This window comes from Crocodylus siamensis, chromosome 8, assembly GCF_052110815.1.
Source record: "Crocodylus siamensis isolate JL-2025a chromosome 8, ASM5211081v1, whole genome shotgun sequence".
NCBI classification, from domain to species: Eukaryota; Metazoa; Chordata; order Crocodylia; family Crocodylidae; genus Crocodylus; species Crocodylus siamensis.
The window spans coordinates 75,781,673-75,798,187 of record NC_143402.1 but is presented as its reverse complement, the minus strand read 5'-3'; the positions used below and the strand labels follow the sequence as shown (position 1 = coordinate 75,798,187).

At 42.7% G+C, this 16,515-nt stretch overlaps 2 long non-coding RNA genes across 2 annotated transcripts; both read left to right on the top strand.

Moving 5' to 3' along the window:
• The first annotated feature begins 1,644 nt into the window (after window positions 1-1,644).
• Window positions 1,645-5,073, top strand: LOC149859089 (uncharacterized). The gene is made up of 3 exons (XR_016443889.1): window positions 1,645-2,195; window positions 2,319-2,369; window positions 4,176-5,073. It is a non-coding gene; the product is annotated as an uncharacterized LOC149859089 (long non-coding RNA).
• Window positions 5,074-9,211: 4,138 nt separating this feature from the next.
• On the top strand, window positions 9,212-15,756 carry LOC149859088 (uncharacterized). The gene is made up of 3 exons (XR_016443755.1): window positions 9,212-9,841; window positions 11,066-11,204; window positions 12,956-15,756. It is a non-coding gene; the product is annotated as an uncharacterized LOC149859088 (long non-coding RNA).
• The last annotated feature ends 759 nt before the right edge of the window (window positions 15,757-16,515 follow it).

Here is a 16,515-nt window from a genome sequence, read left to right as displayed (position 1 = left end):
GTACCACAGAAATCCCCTTGGAGCTGTGAGACAGCAATAAATATATGCTATAGTGCATTCAGTGTAGAAAAAAACTAAGATTTGAAATAAAAGGCTGGATTCCCATGCTACTGCATGCAAATCATGGCCACAGGCTTCACTGTGTTTTGGAAGGGTCACTGTAGTACATTCAGAATTATTGAGGAAAGTATTGTGTCTTGTTATATTTCCACTTTGTCCAGTTTGTGAATTTTAGTATAAAATGTTTTCTGTTCTCATTATGCCAATGAAATTGGTTTTCCCAAAGTACAGTAACAGTATGAGCCTTGTATTTTGCAAGTGTGAGCATTAATCTGCAAGTGAGTGAAAATTGCCAACGAGTGTGTTCATTATGCAAGGTGGGAGGAGGGGGAAGTGGCAAATGACTGGAGCACTTGTTAAAATTGGTAGAATAAGTAGGAATCGGAACCCATTGCACTTGCAAATGTTTTAACTTTCCAAAATGCAAGCAGAACAGTTATGTGTTTGGCATCCTGCTGCCCAGCCAACAACATCTGGATGTGACAGTTTCCAAGAAGTGCTCCAGAGGAGTACCTGCAAGCTGATTTTACATATGGGGGCAGTGGGGAGGTTGGAGGTGCAGTAGATTTCTTCCTGACCTCTTTGGGTGTTCAGCTGTGATCCGGAAACATGAGCTTTGGTTATAATGACTTGTCTTAATGAAGAACTGCAAGTTTCATGAGTGCTTTGGGAGCCGCGCTGGTAACCCCAACATTAATTGTATTCTGTTTTTAAAACTATGCTGCACACACAGTTTTGTGATCAAGGCATGAGGTTGGGAGCTGCGAGATCTGAGCTTGGTTTTTCTGATCTCATAGAAAACTTGCATGAAGGAACAAGTGACTTTATTTCTTTCTTCCCCTGCAAAATGGATGTGATACTTAGTTGCTAGAGTCAGTTGACATCCTTGGATATAAACTGCGAGCAGAGCAAAATTAATTGCTTTTTTCCCTCTGATTTGTTTTGCTAGAAGTCCATCCCCCACCCCCAATCTCTCTCTCTCTCCAGGTCTGGAAATGCAGAGACGTGAGAGAACGATGAGTGTGTATCACAAATAAAAGTGCTCTTAATCAAAAATGTCCGGATCCAATGGAGAATGAAAAAGCAAAGCTTTCAGGTGAGTTTACAAAGGGAAAGAGAGAGAGCAATAAATGAACTAAATGGCACATTTCCCTGATGTATTTTGTGTTCAGAGTTAGAAAATTGAAAATCCCCCCTTGGTACTGTCATTTTGTGAGCCATTCCCTGCCCCCCCACCACAGTCTTCAGGGACTGGACAAAATCAGGCCCAGAGGTCATCCTAGTGGCCCACCCTTATTCTTCGTTTAGCCTTCATTTTAAATGAAAAAGAATTGTAAAAGTAAACCAATGAATTGTGCGTCCTTGCTGCACAGTGATGTGATAAGCTGTGTATATGCTTGCACATGGGCAAGGGGAGATGCACTAATTGCGGAAGACATTGCCCGGTTAACACGCAGTGCTGGGGGGTGGGGTGCACAAGTTGACAAGTAGCTTGGAAAAAGAAGCAGGAAGTGGTTGATGATAAATCCAGTAAGTACTAAACTTTTCTCTGTTGGTAGCCTGCAAGAGCTAATAATGGAATAAGTGGGCTCATTAATATTAAAGGAAGTACAGGCATTTTGTTACAAGGAAAGGAGTCCATTTACAATAAGTGGAGTCAGAATGGCTTAAGTCTGAAGACATAACTCTATCTGCACCACAGCAACGGGATCTCAGTGCTAGCCTATGGCTCTGCAACCTGCACTCTTCCAAAAAAAAAACAACCCCAAAAACAATTTAAAAATGCACTGGTTTGACAGTAGGTGTCAGTGCAGTATTCTTGGAGTGTCACGGGAGGAAAAATTCACAGCTGAAGGCATCAGAAAAAAGACAGTGCATCCATAAGCACCTCTAAGAAACGGAGGCTTGCTTGGCTCGGGCACCTGCTCGAACTACGGACACCTCACCTGGCACAACAAATACAGGCATGTCTGATGAGAAAAACCTTAGCCACCACAAACAACGACCTTAATGAGCTAGTAATCCAATGGCACGAGATAGTTGATCTTGCAGCAGATTGTAATACCTGGAGATCATTAATTGCTGCCTTACTTCATGTGGAAAAAGAGCACTGACTGAGCCACTCCACTTCCACGGTAGGTTGATTTCCTGGGGAGACCCTCCCAGCTGAGAAAAGTGTGCACTGTCCAACAAGGGAAAGGCTATTCTCCCATGCAGACCAGGAGGTAATGTATGAATGCACCTTCCTTCCCTTTTAGGAGTTCGTGGTCTCCATAAAATAACTTCATGGAATTGCTCATCGTGGGCAGGTGAGGTCATTTGGTCGTTAAATTGTGAATATGATTCCTGAAGCACTGTGCTGGTTGCTTTGATTAAAAAGCATCAACTCTCATTAACTTATTTGTTTCACATTTTATTTCTAGTCCTGGTAGGGGGGAAGGCGGATGAGGAGGCAGGGGAGATGCAGTGCTGTACTTTTTGAAACTGGAAAGTGTTATGAATTAAAGAATCTTTTTGGCTGAATGCCAGGATTGTTCTATAACCTTAACTGAGGTTAAGGTTTAATTGAGTCCATGACAAAATTTCCACTTATTCCAGTGAGGCCTGGATTTCTCCATTACTGCTTTCAGAAGATTGGAGGATTAGACTGGAAGATTTTGCTTTACAACAAGTTGATAAAAAAACTCAATTGTGCAACTAAAAGGCTTTCATTGTTCTTCACTGACAAGTTGCATTTTACTACCCTTTCCTGAAGGGTTACAGAAAAGTTACTTCAGTGTCAGCAAGTAGCATCTAAGACTTTACGTTTCCTAAATTAGTATAACAATAATTGTTACAAAAGTACTGAAGGAGCATTTTAAAATATCCCCAACCCCATAAACATTAGAGCTGAATGAGAAATTACTTCCCTGTCCAGAGAAAGTTTCCATCTTCCTTTTGTGCTTGTGTCTGCTAATTCTGAAGGCTTTGTCCTCTATGAATTTACCACTAACCAAACTGTCAAGAATACATGCCTAAGACATCTGTGTAAGAATAAATTGTGTCCTATGGTTTTTATTCTTTTGTTTTTGGCTAGTGCAAATAAAAAACTGTTTTGTTTTTTTTTATGGAAGCCATAGTTAGCCTTTGAAATGATGGTGTGGATTTCCAAATGTGCAGCTTCTCAGGGATGCAGGTGGATGAATCTCTTGAGGTTGTTTTTAGAGCAGAAAAGCATATAAATTGATTTTCAACTGAGTCGCAGATTAACTAAACCCAGAAAAGCACTGGCTCATACTTTGGGGAATTGATCTTCAACTGAGTCACAGATTAACTAATCCCAGCAAGTCACTGAGTGGCACCTTGGGGAATAACTTGTCTCCCACTAGAATTCTGGACTCGAAACAAAATATTTCTACAAAATATTTTTCTGTTAGAAAATGCTGATTTGTCAAGACCCTGATCTTCTGCAGAAAAAAACCCCTGTTTCCGCTAACTTCCAATCGCACACAGCAAGGACCTGCCACGAGTTTTCCAGACATCACACCTGTCCAGCTGCTGGGGTCCAAGCAGACCTGCCATTTGGGCTGTTTTGGGAACTCACTCAGGGCTTCCTTGGGGCAGCCCTGTAAGTGCTGGCTCTCACCTCACTCCCAGCTCTGCAGGAAAGTCGGGGGCACCCTGAAGAAAAAAAATCAAACCATTGATTTTGAAACGTTCCCAAGTAAAACTGATTATAGTCCCCTCGGTTCATAAATTGAGACTGCAGCATGACTCCCAGGGCTGGTAGGCCTTCAGGGCTCAAAACTTTTCAAAACAAAAATGTCTTCATTTCTAAACCAAGTTTTAAAACAGATATTTTCCCTTCTGAGGGTATTTTCAGATTGATGGACTTCAAGGCAGCTCCACCTAAACTTGGATATGATTTTATATCCCCCCAACTGGGATTGATTGTATAGAGGCCAGTCCTACTGGGTTCTGAATTTTGTCAAAAACCCCTGAAATCAGTGTGATGAGAACAGTTGCCACCTCCGAGGAAGGACTGAGCATCTCACATGATCGGACCCATGCTTTCCTGTTGCTTTCATGGATCAGACTCTTGTGACTTGACATTTGTCTGTTTTTCCTCTATGTAGAAAGCTGCAGAAGCCAAGACGACTTAGAAACTTTTGTCTGTACCATCCTTGTGAGAGATTTCTGGGTACGAGCTTGTTTCCAGTGGAAGGAGCTCAGCAGCAAGTTCCCAAGGTCGTGGGGCAAGGAGAGGAGGTGCAGGGAGAGAGCAGTCAGGACAACGATCACGTTATTGAAACACTTCTGGCAGCACGGCAAAGAAACGTGGCAACATCTGTAGAGCTAGCCACCAAGAAAACTTGCAGAAGGTTTTATTGTTCCCGTTACATTTTTAGAAAGTTTCGTAGTTTAGAACCAGTGGCAGTTTCCTTCCTCAATCCGTGGTTTCCAGGAGGCAAGATTACTTCCATTTCTCTCTTTTTCGCACCCTCCTGCCTGTGCTGACTGAAGAGCAGAGTGACTGATTTTTTCTGGAATCCAAGGACTTTCAAAAATACTGGAAAAAAACCATTATTTCAGGCGAAGAAAGACCCACGGTTACATTTTCAACTATGACAAAGGCTTGACTCCATCTCCCTTGGGTTGATACCATCTATCACATATCCTACCCACCAACACTGTTAACTTTGCCATAGCAATAGTTACTGTATTAGCCTACATAATTTGACTGCTTCTGTGTCTCTGATAATTTAGCTGGAAACCAATGTTACACTAGAGGACTTGTGCCAGGGAAACTTGCCCTGACTTGTGAAAAAGGTGGGAACATCCTATATGGTGCAGCTTACAGATTAAGCTAGGAAACGCATTTAAACTGTGGCATTCAGAAAATCAACTTGCTGTTTTCCTTTGCTTTATGTCCAAATGGGAATAAGGGATTATTTGGGGTTATAATACAAGAAATCAGTTAGAAGCTTTTATCTGTACAACAAAATTGTTGTCCTCCAGAAGTAAGTGCTACTTAATGCATCCAGTAGCATAATAAATTTTAGAAAAGACATCTTGTGATTTTCTTTATCCTCCCCCTCTTGTCTCCTGTTTTACACTAAGTGTCCCAAGAGTTTCCTGGAAGCTCAACAACAACATGCTCTGTATTAGCTGTATATTAGCTGTATTAGCTTTATATTAGCTAGACGAACACCTTGCTGGGGTCGTTTGACCCCAGTATTTTTTCCTGCCATGGCAGGGGGTCGGACTTGATGATCTGCCCAGGTCCCTTCCGACCCTACTAACTATGAAACTATGAAAGAGTTGTGGACAACTGCCAAGAAGGAAGGCTCTCGGGGTTCAGCAAAGGGAAGGCCAATAAGAAGCAGAGCAGTCACATAATGTGATGCTTTTTGGCAAATGCACAAAAACAAGGGGGAGACACCTGCCCACAAAGAAGCGCTTAGAGTCATTGCTGTGTCTGTAAATATGTTCCCAGCAAACCAAATTTTGGGGCTGTTTTCCTGATATTAGAAGGGAAAAAAATTCTCATTTCCTCTCAAAACTTTTCCCTTAAGATTTCCTGTTTTTCAAATCCATCACATTAAACAAATAGATACATCAACATCTAAAAATCAGTGACTTGACAAGCAATGCTGGACTGTCATGCTAGAAATGTGGAACTTGCAAGCTCAGAGCCTTTCTCTCTAATGGACAGCATTTGCATTCTGCTGCAGTTCATCAGCCCTATAGAGAGGTTTGTAATACTTTTTTGGTTCTGATTATGTACTTATAACAGCGCATTGTACCTGTTTCCTACCAATCCTACCAACCCAGAATGACAGCATTTTAATTCTCCCATTGCAAATGACTGGACAAGGTACAAAAGAGACCTTAAGTATTAATAAAGGGACCCAGGGAAATTAGCTCACTGAGATCTAATTGTAACCGCAAAGTTTCTAATCCTTCCTTTAGGCTCAACAGTGTTAAAAGAACATATGGAAAGAAGGATGAAACACCTACTTTATTCCAGGAGAGGCATTAGGATTGTTGGGGCTCACTGGAGCTGGTAAAAGCACAGCTATACAGAAGATCACTGGAGAGGTCACACTGAGCACTGGACAGGTAGGTGAGATGTGATGGGTGGAGGAGTAAGGTAGACTCCAAACTGTGTTGGGTAGAAAATTCAATGGCTCATCCCAAATCATGAGTTAGAACAAAAAATAATATTTGGACTCAGACTTATACCCTGGCACATCCCACACATTATGATCAGCTAACATATTTAATGTATCAGTGTTTCACTTGCTGTCAGTCCAACCAGATCATGGAAACTGGGTGAAGTTATGTGTTATATTTAAACCATATTAAATAACTGCAGAATGTTAAGTGGTGTTAAAGCTAGAACATGCTGTGAGCAGTCTCACATTAAGGATTAAAACTGCTTCTTGTCTGCACACCTCTGATTGCTGTTGGAAACCAGGACACCTGGTTTCTATACCTGCTTGGAAGGTGAAGTGACTGAGACAGGGATGGGGATAGGAGTGATGCATCTTGGGATGCTAGAGAACTGAAAAATACTTGTTTTAACTCCATGGAGCAGACTAAAGTTACCCTAACATGAGCTAGGTAGCACAGCTGAAAGTGTGTGCTTGTCTAAAGTAGTGCAACTTTGAGATACTCAGAGTGACTTAGCATGAGTTAATGAGCTTTAATGCATGGATGCTCATATTTTAAGTGCACATTATAATGCTGTTTTAACATTTATATTCTAAATGTAACATGTATTTTCACCTTTATTTCAATAAACCACACATGACCAGAAGACTGGGAATGAAAGCTTGCACCCCAGCAAAAATTACTTACAGAAGTGTTAAGTTACAGTCTCAGGAACAACCTCTGGGAAGAGCCAGAGATCAGTTCCCACTTTACGGAGGTAATCTACAAAGATCTAGGGAGGACTATGGCTGTGTTGTTTGGTATTTTAATCACTAAGTGATAGCACCTGGGTCCAGAAACTCTAATGAAGCTAATTGAAGGGGGCAGTAAAAGGTGGTACTCTTTGAGTAGGGAGAACAGCTGCGGACTGCCCCAGGTAGGACACAAAACATGCAGGCTCTGCCCCTCCCTCAAATAGCTTTCAGGAAAGGCATAACGTGCAGAGCTCTAATAGACATCTAGAAACTGCAGAGCTCAAAAATGGATGAAGCCTTCTCCCAAGTGTTGCTCCAAACCTTTGCTGTAGCAGATTTACAGACCAATGGGTTGTTTCTCCTCCAAGGTATACTACACTGAGATAAACACAAAGTAGGGCTTTTGCAAAACGGGCCCTCTTAGATTCAGATTCGGCCCAAATTGGAAACAGTGATTTGATTCATTGATTCGGATCACTGTCCCCGATCCGATTCATCCAAATCCATATCTGAAGATTCAATGCTGATTCAGTGAATCAGCCATTCAGACATAGGCACAGCTTTAAAAGTTTTTTCTACATACTTGAGGTACCAGCGTGGCTCGTGATCGTCATGATGCTGGGGTGCATGAAGTGTCCCACAGGAGTGTGGGGGGACTCTCCAGTGTGCTTGGCAGCAAACCCAGAAGTGAACCAGAAGCACTTCAAGCCAAGCGCGCTGCGGGCCTGCCGTGCTTCTGTGGGACGTTGCATCTGCCCCAGCACTGCAGCATTCAGAGGTATGTAGAAAAAATATTTAAAGCTGTATCTATGTCTGAATCGCCGAATCTGTCCAAATCTCTCCAAATCGATCCAGAGGGTTCCGATTTGATTTGTTGAAATTAAAGGGTCCTCTGATTTGATTCAGAGATTCAGCTACCGAATTGGGCCAAATCTCCGCCAAATTGAATTGGGGACCAAAGTTTCGCACAGTCCTAACGCAAAGCTGTTGCAAATAAGGTTCATCTTTGGGACAAGTGAAAACCTATCACAAACAAAATAACAAATGTTATTATAACAGCACATTGTACCTGTTTCCTACCAATCCTACCAACCCAGAATGACAGCATTTTAATTCTCCCATTGCAAATGACTGGACAAGGTACAAAAGAGACCTTAAGTATTAATAAAGGGACCCAGGGAAATTAGCTTGCTGAGATCTAATTGTAACCGCAAGTTTCTAATCCTTCCTTTAGGCTCAACAGTGTTAAAAGAACATATGGAAAGAAGGATGAAACGCCTACGTTATTCCAGGAGAGGCATTAGGACTGTTGAATGAAATTTAAATTCTGTTGCACTTGATAATCATAGGTGACATGAAGGCTTTGTGTTCACTCTAGTTTGTATTTTGATTTCATAATATCTGAACAATTTTCATCTTTCTACAGAGTATGCATTTCTTTCAAGTATTCTGGTTCTATAAGGATTCAGGCAGGCTAAATTTAGTACCTCTGGGCTCCTCTAGATATGCAAGGAGCCAGCTCCAATGTGGTGCAGTATGGAAATAAAAGTAAGATGTTGACTACCTGAAAGGAGGGAAAAGGACCCTGGCAGCATGCAGACTGCATCATGGCACCATCAAAGGGACCTGGTAAAAGCACCCTTTGGTGTTGCCTTGAAGTGGTGATGGAGACGGGGAGATGGAGGGTATTTCTTTGACTTGTGTGTTAGGTTTCTTTTGAATTGTGTTGTGTTTCTAGGAAGAGGGGAAGGAGTTCATGTGGGGTCTTTCGGAGGGGAGTGGGGGCAAGAGCCGCAGACCCTGTGTCGGAGGCAGGGCAGCTTTGGAGGGATGCTGGGGGAGTGTGTGGGGATCTCCCTGAGGGTGAGGGGCAGAAGAGGTTTCTTGTCCTTGGATGTGAGTGACAGCAGGGAGACGTGGTTGGGATTGGCGGGAGGGTCTGATTCTGTCTGTGCTGAGGCAGGGAGATGTGGTTGGGGGAGTTGGAGTCTGGGGGCTGTTTGGAGCATGCCGTCTGCAGCTTGTCTGGAGCCCTGAGCCTTTTGGATAGAGCCAGGCCTACATCTAAAAAAAAAATCACACCACCAATAACAGAATTAAAATTGTGATGAACAGCTTTGGGTTTGGATGCAATTCATTTTGTTGTTAATCCTCTATAATATAGATGCAGGCTATGGGAATATACAGCACATTTTTCTTTGTCCCTTCTTATTTTTTAGGATTTCCCGTCAATGACACCCAAAGAACAAAGACTGAAAAGACCAGAGCATTTGTTAGCATGGGTAGAATTAAGAGAAATCTGAACCTGTCGTGTTTGTGAATGGTTAACTTGAAAAATCACAAGCATAAAAGAGAACAGGGTCATGGCTGTGTGCCTGGTATTGCATGCAGATAATCCCTACACGTCCAGTCAGCAACATCTGGATGCAGTGATCTCCAGAGGAAGGTGAACAGACTGTCCTCAAGCCACATTGTGCAACTGGAAAAAAAAAAAAAGGCCTTCCTGACTCTTTCAAGTGCCCAGCTGAAGCCCTGAAGCATGAGAGTTGGTTAGGATCATTGTCTAAATGTAGATCTAAATGGGATTTCTTCACTTCCCCTTTGCTTCAAGGAACATTAGCAAGGGATTTCAATTCTTTCTTCCTCCATGAAGTGGGGGTAATACTTCCTTTGTAAAGTGCTTTATGATTTTTGTACGAAAGGACTGCAAATCAAAACAGATATTGTTCTTTTCTCGGTTTTGTTTTATCAGAAGGTGCACGCTTTTCTTTTTCTCTCTGAATCCAGAAATGCAGGAACTTTGGAGAAAAGGGAGCTTGTGTCTGCAAACTAAAGTTCTCCTATGGAAAAATGTACTTATCAAATGGAGAATGAAAAAGTAGAGCCTGCAAGTGAGTGCAAAAATCAAATCAGGAAACCAAGTAAAGAGCCAGGGTGTTTCTTCCATGTGCGGATCCAAATTAGAAGCATTTTCTAGGCCCCGGTAGGAGGTGACATTCACCTGTGGTTAAAGCTTTTTTAATGGATCATAGCTCTTTTTTGCATACATGGCACAGATACTTGGTAGCACTTCAAAAACAGAGCACTATGAGGGCGTGCACATGTCCAGTCACCTACCAGGTTGCCTCAGAGGTGCACTCCACAGGTAGGAGGCAACCAGGGCTGCCCCAGTGCCCTCTTTCCCAGGCAGGCTCTGATCAGTTGTTGGCCCTGTGGCAGCACTTGGCCAGGCTGCCTTCCCTCCACTCGCTTGGCAGACAGGTGACAATCGGCTGTCACCATGCCACTGGCAGCTTGACCTTTGGTGGTATCGCTTGTTGTATTTGGATTCCTGTGCCTCAGATTTGAACTCATTACTAAGGCTGCTAGCTGTTGCTGCATGAAGTTAAAGTAAGTTGGACTTCCACAAGGGAACCTGGGGAAAACTGTACCATGGCTTAAGAGAAATAAATGACCCAATCAACATCTATTCAAGTTGGAGTACCTGGAGGGATTTATAAAAAGGGGAGCACTGACCTTCAGCTCATTTTGCCAATGAACATTTGAACTGAGAAACCGTGACTCTATGGGTACGCCCGCACGGGAAAGGTAGTTGTGATGAGTGAATATTCAGTAAAGGGATGCTACAAAGCATTATACAGTGTTGTATTTCTTGATTTTCAAATGAATTTCCTCAGACATGAAATGCTGCTCTTAAGCCTTTTCACAGGTGATTAGTGATTCCAGCTGCTAAAGTTCATTTGGCCTGTTCTCAAAGGGATGAGCTTGGTTTGTTACTTTCCTAGTATTCGACTTAGGTTCTTAGATCATTGCTTGCTATTAAAATATAGTGCTTAGAAAAGAAATAATTCATAAATATTCGATATAATTCAAATGTAATTCAAAATATGCATAAATAATAAATAATGCCAAACAAATCCACATATTCTTACAAAAGTTTCAACTTTGAGAAAATAATTTTCTCTGAAATTTGGAGCTACCATCTCTAATGCTCAAGCAATAAGGAAGAGAGCACTCTTTCAAGGTGTTGTACCATATTCTTTCTTATCCCCTTTTTTCCTCTATTCAGGAATTGATTTTGTCTCTGCTTTTTCTCTTCCTACTGTACTTCACAGATAAAAGTACTTTATGCTTTCCTTGGGCAACTAGATGACCTGACTTTTAATACCACATCAGCCGATGTTGTTTATACACCAGTGACCAGTACCACAAGGCTTATAATGAAAAATGTGGCTTCCAAATCTCTCCTGGCAGGTACATCATGTCTATCGATGTTTATGGTTGTTATTCTGTTACCTATGGTACTCGCGCTATGTTTTAATATTCTTTCATGAAGTGGAAAGCACAGATAGGGACCTCAACCTTAAAGCTATGATCCAAGTGAAGACTTCAGGCACTGCAAAGTTTCAATCTAGGTTCTGAATTGTATTGCATAAACAAAGGGCAGTTCAGCTCTCCCTATGTGTTGGGGTTGCATACTGCTCCTTTCTCTTGGGGTGAGGTGGGCATGCTAGAAGGGAAGGACAGATTACAGCAGGACCTGGACAGGGGTAGGTGAATGACAATAGGATGGGATTCAATACTGACAAGTGCAGGGTGCTGCACTTGGGCAGTAAGAACCAGCAGCATACCTATAAGTTGGGAAACTCCCTTCTTGAAAGCACAGTGGCAGAAAGAGATTTTGGAGTCATCATTGACTCCAAGATGAACGTGGGCCGACAATGTGAGGTCACAGTTAGGAAGGCTAACCATACCTTGTTGTGCATCCACAGATGCAGCACAAGCAGGTCCAAGGAGGTGATCCTCCCCCTCCATGCAACACTGGTCAGGCTGCAGCTGGAGTACTGCGTCCAGCTCTGGGTGCTGCACTTCAGGAGGGATGTGGACAACATGGAGAGGGTCCAGGGGAGGCCACCCGCATGGTCAGGGGGCAGCAGGGCAGACCCTATGAGGAGAGGCGACAGGACCTGAACCTGTTCAGCCTCCAAAAGAGAAGGCTGAGGGGGGACCTGGTGGCCATCTATAAACATACTAGGGGGGACCAGCGGGGATTGGGAGAGACCTTGTTCCCCGAGTGCCTCCCAGAGTAACAAGGAATAACAGTCATAAGTTGCTAGAGGGTAGATTCAGACTAGACATCAGGAGGTGCTACTTCACTGTCAGGGCAGCTGGGATCTGGAACCAACTTCCAAGGGAAGTGGTGCTGGCTCCTACCCTGGGGGTCTTTAAGAGGAGGCTCAACGTTTATCGGGCTGGGGTCATTTGAACCCAGTTCTCTCCTACCCAGGGCAGGGGGTCAGACTAGAAGATCTACAAGGTCCCTTCCGACCCCACATCTGTGAATCCATGAAAAGGGTGGACAGTGCCTTTTTACTCCAGTGACCCAGCTACTCCCACTGCAGGCAGGGATGGAGCGGGGGAAGCAGACTCTGCAGCCCCAGCTCTGCTGCCCAGAGTGCTGAAGGGCGCAGCCATACTGGTGTAAGGAGGGTCACCCTTTTATAGGGCAAGCACAAAGGTGCCTGGTCTGCTCCTAACACAGCCAGACAATGTACTGACACACATACAAAGCTTGGGACAAAACCCCAACTTCCCCTGTGCGAGGAAACTGATATGTAAGAATTATTCTGAAAAATGTTACCTTGCAGTCTCAGGTGACTGGCAACCAGAAAGAGTCAGCGATCAATCCCCACTTTACAGAGTTAGGCTTGAAAATGCATCTTGGAGAATGTATGTAAATTGAACGTCACTAGAAACCCAATAGAGATGATGAAGGTCTTTCCCAAGTGTGACTCCAGAGCTTTGGTGTTGCCAATTTACAGGACAAGTTGTTGGTGCACTGAGGAGTAGCACTGAGATCAGCACAAAGCTGTTCGGAGTGGAATTCATTTTTGGGGCAAGTGGAAGCTCATCAATTGCTTTACAAAAAAAAAAAAGGCAAATGTTCCTAAGTCTTTAGTACTGTGCTGGGAAAATTGTGAGAACCTTTTTGTTGTGTATTTCAGGTGTTCTTGGATCTTTCTCAAGAGCGAGAGAAGGAGAACTTCAATCTGGCTTTGGATGGAAGTTATGATTGGAAACAACTTAATCAGGAAGAGCCATAAAAATATTAATTTCTTTCATTTATGATTTAATCAGTATTTTTAATCTTCATAATTTTGATACCATGCATATTTTCTATCAGTTGAATGTGATCATGTCGGTAGCAAGATGTCTGGCCTGTAGCGCTGCAGCGATCATATTTTTGAGAGAGAAAATATCTTTCCCAAATGTATGTTCTCCTTTCATGGAAGTTTGTCTTTAATAGGTTAAATATGTGGATATTCTTAAGATAAATAGCTTTGAATATCCTAAGTAGCAGATGAAAAACAAGTCAGCAAACTTACAGGTGGGCTCTGAAGAGGATATGGGTTTGGAATCATCCACTGAATGAAACCAGAACAGACTTTTTTAGGGCCTTATTTAAAAACATTCCCAATCTCCACCATCCAAATGTGACTCTGAGCCTGAACTATTAATTAGTGGAGCTCTGTCAGTGGAACAACTCCAGTATACTCACACTTGAGAAATTGCCCTCCATTTTTTAAAGTATTATGCAAACTGTGCAAACCATATGTTGTGCTCGATTTTTCCCTGGGGCACCTAAGTAACTAGTCAAAGAAGCATCTGTATCATTAGCAATTGCATTTGAGAATTGATAGAGCACAAAGGAGGTCCCAAACATCTAGAGAGGAGCAATACAGTACCTATCTTTATGAAGTAGGGGAAAGGAAGACTCTAGGAGTCATAGATCTCTCTTTCTATCTGCAATAGCTGAACCTTATTATTGTAAAGTCAGTTTGCTAAGACCAAACTGTTATGCTTATGAATTTTGTGGATAACAAGCTGAGAGAGGTAACAGTCATTTTTGTCAATAGGATTATCCCCAGACTATTGTATCATACATCATGCCACTCGACTTGGCACTGGTGAGACCTCACTTGGGCCCCACACTTCAAGAAGGATATGAACAGATTGGAAAATGCCAGCAGAGAGTGACAAAAATGATTAGAAGTCCATGAAGCATGATTTAGCTGAAAGAACTAGTGTTTTTTAGTTTGGAGAAGAGAAGACTGGAGAGCAGGGGGTTGGAATTTGATATGAGTCTTCAAATACCTGTAGGGTGATTATAGCAAGGGTGGAGACTGGCTTTTCTCTGTGTGCATAAGGGACAGAACAAGGAGCGACGGCCTCACAGCGGGGGAAATTATGGAACTTTTTGGTGCTGAGGGTGGTCAAACATTGCAACAGGCCACCTAGAGAAGCTGCGGGATTTCCATCCCTGGAAATTTAAGAGCAGGTTAGGCAGCCTCTTGGCTGGGATGGTTTAGTCAGGGAAGTTCCTGCTAATGACTTCATGAGGTCCCTTCCAGTACTACTTTACTATGAACATATACAACCAATATGGCTATATTAGTGTAAGCCTCTTCGATGGCCAGTATGTAAAGTTTGTAAAGATTTTACCATTGGCTAGGAGGCATCAGCCTGAAAGAAAGAAACTCAATATTCACAGAGCAGGTTGAGTGTGAGGGTTGGCAAGTTGAGGGGTGTGGGAATGTCCTCTGTAATCCTCAGCTGGATGGTGGGCCTTGGAAATCAGTGAGACTCAGCACACTTGAACAGGAAGTCATTTCAAAGGGCAGCTATGGTTTCAGTGAAAAAGCAGGTTTTTACTGGCTGAATACAAAAATGAACGGAAAATTGCATTTTAATTTAAATATGCTATAGGCCAATATTTCTGTGCATGCCACTTTATGGGATCTGATTAGAGAATATCCAAATGTTCGTCCAGGTTATCTAAGGTGCTTGTTTTTCATAAAGCAGAGAAGAAGTCAATTGGCAATACACTGGTTCTCTTCCCTAGTTCTGGCCCACCTCAGACCCTGGTTTAGAAAGCTGGTTTACTCTGTCCAGTTGGCCAAAAACATTGCCAGCTGCTGTTGCACACAAGTGCAAACTTACTAAAGCAAAAACTAGTATTATCTCACATTTGGTCACATGAGAACTTCCTGATTTCAGTCTGTGCAGTTTTCCAGAGGAACGGCCTTGCAGTTTTTATCCTTAAGGAATATGAACCACACAACTGAATAATGATTATGAACAAGGTCACTGTTTACATTTTTTAAGTTCATTATTTTTATTCTCAAACCTCTGGATTTTAGACTTGACTTTGTCATATGAATATATATATATATCTCAAAAAACGCACCCAAGGTTCCAGCAGTACTATAGTTACTTGCATCCATGCACACCTTTCTCCCTAAAAGCCGCCTCCCAAAATTGGGCTGTGCATCTTAAGGAGGGAAGCTGATTCTTCTTTGATGGAGTAGAAGAAAGCCTGAAGATACCAGTAAGCTGCCAAGATGGCTTCCATTTGTCTATGGCTCATCAAGAAGGGGCATGGTCCTGCGCTAACCACCTCACAGCCATGGCTGTTGGTTGAGCACTATAGCTTGTGCCTGAAACATCAAGGGAGCTCTTGCATGCAGTCTGTATCTTGATGAGACTTGTGGTGCAGAAACAGTCTTTTCTTTATACAAGTTCCTGTAAATAACTATTTACAATAAAGATGTAACGGAATTGTTATTGCCCCCTTGCAAGGATCTGAAGCCTAAACCTGTGTGGCACAGGGTATGTCCTCCTGGAAACAAAGTGTTCAGAAAGTGTGTCATCCCACAAGGCAATCTGGGTGAGGCAGCCAGAAGTTCCCAGGACATCCCGTGTTCCCAAAAGGACTTACTCTATATCACATAATCAGCCATGACTCTGGAACAAATCTTTTTTTGCTCCATTCTGCCTTCCAAATACAAGGTAAGTGTCTTATTTGGTAGGAGCAGGTGTGATAGGTAAGACGACGTGACATTAAACATTACAAAAAAACATACTGCGTTGCAAGCCCAATAAGAAAGAGATGAGTATTGATGAGAAGGAAATTTGTTCTTTCAAAATTATCGGCCGTCTCTGTTGCTCATATGATAATCAGAAAGATCATGGTCTCTTTCAGATAGTTATACTATGTTCTCTTCTCATTTCCTTTTCCTCTATTATTCAGGAGTGGATCCTGCCACTACTTTTTCTTTGCCTGGTGTACTTGGTAGGATTACATCCTTCGCATGATTGCTGGGACCCAGGGGCCTTCAGGCCTGGGGTTTGGCCTTCGTGCTTAGCTTAAGCTGCGTGTTTAGCTTGAACTGTGGTCAAGACATGCACCCAGTGAAAAGGAGCAGATGGAAAAATACTGTTTCCTATTTGGCAGACAGAAGCAAGATTATTAATATGCAGCAAGGTGAAGACTTAAGCTAATTTTATATAATAAGAATTGCAAGTTATCTGGTATATAAAGAGAGATGAGAGAACGTACCCTTCACAACCTGCTCCTGAAAGATCTGGTCACTGATCCAAGATTCAGAACTGGGGCAAAGGAGTCGGGAACCCCAGACATGACCTCCTGGCCCGGCCATCCAGTGATGTTATGTTCATTATATCTTGTGGCAAACATGCTGTATTGCTCTTGACTAACTCCAGT